Source organism: Ascaphus truei, chromosome 8 (genome assembly GCF_040206685.1).
Source record: "Ascaphus truei isolate aAscTru1 chromosome 8, aAscTru1.hap1, whole genome shotgun sequence".
Taxonomy (NCBI): Eukaryota; Metazoa; Chordata; class Amphibia; order Anura; family Ascaphidae; genus Ascaphus; species Ascaphus truei.
The window spans coordinates 3,398,051-3,402,074 of NC_134490.1; positions in this window are offsets into that span (position 1 = coordinate 3,398,051).

Here is a 4,024-nt window from a genome sequence, read left to right on the forward strand (position 1 = left end):
TACCGGCTCAATTATACATTAAACGTGTATGTGAATCAAAGACCCTTTGTATATATTGACATACACTTAGCACAGTATTTTGCGAGCATTTTATTATTATTATTAATAATAATAATATTATTATTACTACTTTTTCACATGTACGAATCACATTTTATTTATAGCCCCTAATAGAACATAAAATATATAAATGGAAATGCTGTTTTTTCAGATGTTAGCTGAACTAACGCAGAAAAAAAACTGCACCGGATTTATCAAAGAAAAGAAAAATCGATTTGTTTTCTGCTGGAATTTTGATCTTCTTTGATTTCTGACTAATTTTGACTTTTGTTTTCCGTCCCGGGAGACCTTATTAAATATAAATGTTGTTTTTAATTGTGTCATCTTTTGAATACCATCACTGTGTTAAAAAAAATACCGCAATTTAATTACCAAAAAAAAATATTTGTTTGAATATATCTTATTTGTATGGATAATTTCCCCTATTTCTAGGGAACTTCAATGCAGCACAACGATTTGTATTTAAATGCAGGAACTCAATAATTCTGCAGTGCTTAATATACATATCTGCACATATTGTGATATGTATCCGTTTATTTTTCGTCCATAACATCTCTGTTTCTGTTTTAATTATTATTTATTTTTCACAAGGAAACGTGTTTAATCTTCAACATGTGTCCCTTGGTGTGACATGGTGTGCCACATATTCTGGGACACAGAGAAAAGGTCACTTCCAGATAAAGCCCATATGACATCTGAAGAGCTGGGCAAGTGTCCAGGGGGTCAGGGTGTCAGTGCCCTGGATTTTAACTCGCACAGGAACCCTCCCTGGGAAGAGAAGCGCACTTTAATTTTCCTCTTGTTATCCTGCAAACCCTACAGATGAACCTTCCTAAAACCAATGTAAGGGGCATGTCAGGTCTGCTTTATTATTACAGGATCCTTTGAGAAATAAATTAAAGCTACTCCCCCCCGCCCCCCCCAAAAAAACCTCAATGCATGTACAAATTATTAATTAACCATTTTACTACCAAAGGGGCTTAAAGGATTTTTTTTTAAAACACCCTTCCACTTTCCCACTTCGTTTTTTCCCCGCTTAGTTTTTTTTCCCCTCCTTTCTTTTTCTTTGTTCAATAATATCCTAGCCTCCCCCCCCCCCTCCAAACAAAAAGAACTCGACCCTAAATATAATATATAATAATACAGGGATATACCAGGATTTGGGTTGCTTCCCTAAATGGCAAAAGTCGAATGAGAAAATACAAACCAGAGGGATAGAAGTGCAGAGGGAAAAGCCCTGAATCCTGACAGCTTGGGGTTTCTCCCATTCCCACTCCTCGGATAGTGCCTGAAATCACCCCCCCCCCCCCCCCCACCCCCTCCTCTCTCTTCACATCTCTCTTTTGTTGTCAAGTCGATTTGATAAATGGGGGTGCTGTAAAACTGTGCAAAAAAAAAATAATAGAATGAAGCTGAAACCTGGATTTGTGTTCATTTGCATTAAAGTGCTTGGAACAGCTGTTTTCCTTACAGGACCAGAGAGACTGCTATCTGTTTTCTTGGTGTGTTTGCCCTGCCTCCCGGGGTGAAAGATTTAAGATTAATTACCCGAAGGTGGTGGGAGATGTGAGAAGCCTTAAAAAAAAAAGCAGGGGGACGGGACCTAATTTCAGAAACGCAGAAATTAAAAAGGTGAAGCAGGACATGTGTACAAGTGCTTTATTGCCATATAAAAGAGAGGGGGGGGGGTTGGTGTCATTCAGGTTAAAGGGGACACAGAGCAAACCGATACAGGGAATTGTTGAACCACACACCTCCGAATTAGCAGAAGCCTAGGAAATGTCAGTGATCTTTCATTTGGTTCTAGAATAAAATAAAAGTGTATTTAGCATTATCTGTGTGAGTGCCATGTACAAGCTTATTTACAGCAGAGAATAAATGATCTCATGCCCCCCCCCCCCCCCCCCCCATGAGAATATTCTGCAATGTGCAGGAGACTCTGGAATAAGGACCCTGCATGGGGACAAGCATGCCATCGTGGCTTCGGATTAACACGGGTCCTGTTTGATCTCTGTTGGTTTCCTTTTGTTAGGGAAACATTGTAATGTAACAGAAATAAATACATTGCATGAGGGGGGCTGGGGGACAAGGGGGCATTAGTGCCCCCTCTTACCTGACAGCTATTTGCAGCCATGTCAAGTGGATTTTATTTGCACACAATGGACATGATTTCTCCCCCCCCCCCCCCAGGGGAGTGGGCAGAGATGTGAGGAGGGGGAAGAAAGTTTGGAAATGCCTTGAACTATTCACAGTAGAGATGGCTAATCAGCATTGAGGCTCAGGGCAGTGGGCAGCTGTTCCAATGCTGGTTTCCTTTCATCTCGAGCTGGATGGAAGCGCTCAATTAAAAGCCTATCAGTTTGTAAGTAAATCAACGCCTATCAAAGTTGTCACATCAAACAAAACGATTATTATTGCAGTCCGCCTCCCCTATTAATCTCCTACATGGATAATCCTCCTGACAGGTCAGGCTGGTGAGAGGGAAAGCCTGGTCCGGAGCTGCCTCTTGTAGGAAGAGGATCACGGGGGGGGGGGGGGGGGGGGGGGAGGGGGGAGAGCAGTGCAGGGAGGGTTCAGAGCAGGAGGGGGGGTGGAGCAGCGCAGGGAGGGTTCAGTGCAGGAGGGGGGGGGTGGAGCAGCGCAGGGAGGGTTCAGAGCAGGAGGTGGGGAGAGCAGCGCAGGGAGGGTTCAGAGCAGGAGGGGGGGTGGAGCAGCGCAGGGAGGGTTCAGTGCAGGAGGGCGGGGGGCAGCGCAGGGAGGGTTCAGAGCAGGAGGGGGGGTGGAGCAGCGCAGGGAGGGTTCAGTGCAGGAGAGGGGGGGCAGCGCAGGGAGGGTTCAGTGCAGGAGGGGGGGGGGGAGCAGCGCAGGGAGGGTTCAGTGCAGGAGGGGGGAGAGCAGCGCAGGGAGGGTTCAGTGCAGGAGGGGGGGGGGAGCAGCGCAGGGAGGGTTCAGTGCAGGAGGAGGGGGAAGAGCAGCGCAGGGAGGGTTCAGTGCAGATGGGGGGGAGCAGCGCCGGGAGGGTTCAGTGCAGGGGGGGAGCAGCGCAGTGAGGGTTCAGTGCAGGGGGGGAGAGCCGCGCAGGGAGGTTTCAGTGCAGGGGGGGAGAGCCGCGCAGGGTGAGTACAGTGCAGGGGGGAGCTGTGCAGAGTGAGTACAGTGCAGGGGGAGCTGTGCAGGGTGAGTACAGTGCAGGGGGAGCTGTGCAGGGTGAGTACAGTGCAGGGGGGAGCTGCGCAGGGTGAGTACAGTGCAGGGGGGAGCCACGCAGGGTGAGTACAGTGCAGGGGGAGCTGCGCAGGGTGGGTACAGTGCAGGGGGTGGGGAGCTGTGCAGGGTGAGTACAGTGCGAGGGGGAGCTGCGCAGGGTGGGTACAGTGCGAGGGGGAGCTGCGCAGGGTGGGTACAGTGCAGGGGGGAGCTGTGCAGGGTGAGTACAGTGCAGGGGGGAGCTGCGCAGGGTGAGTACAGTGCAGGGGGAGCTGCGCACGGTGAGTACAGTGCAGGGGGAGCTGCTCAGGGTGAGTACAGTGCAGGGGGAGATGCGCAGGGTGAGTACAGTGCAGGGGGAGCTGCTCAGGGTGGGTACAGTGCAGGGGGAGCTGCGCAGGGTGGGTACAGTGCAGGGGGGAGCTGCGCAGGGGGGGTACAGTGCAGGGGGGAGCTGCGCAGGGTGAGTACAGTGCAGGAGGGAGCTGTGCAGGGTGGGTACAGTGCAGGGGGAGCTGTGCAGGGTGAGTACAGTGCAGGGGGTGGGGAGCTGCGCAGGGTGAGTACAGTGCAGGGGGAGCTGTGCAGGGTGAGTACAGTGCAGGGGGGAGCTGCGCAGGTTGAGTACAGTGCAGGGCGAGCTGCGCAGGGTGAGTATAGTGCAGGGGGGAGCTGCGCAGGGTGGGTACAGTGCAGGGGGGAGCTGCGCAGGGTGAGTACAGTGCAGAGGGGAGCTGCGCAGGGTGAGTACAGTGCA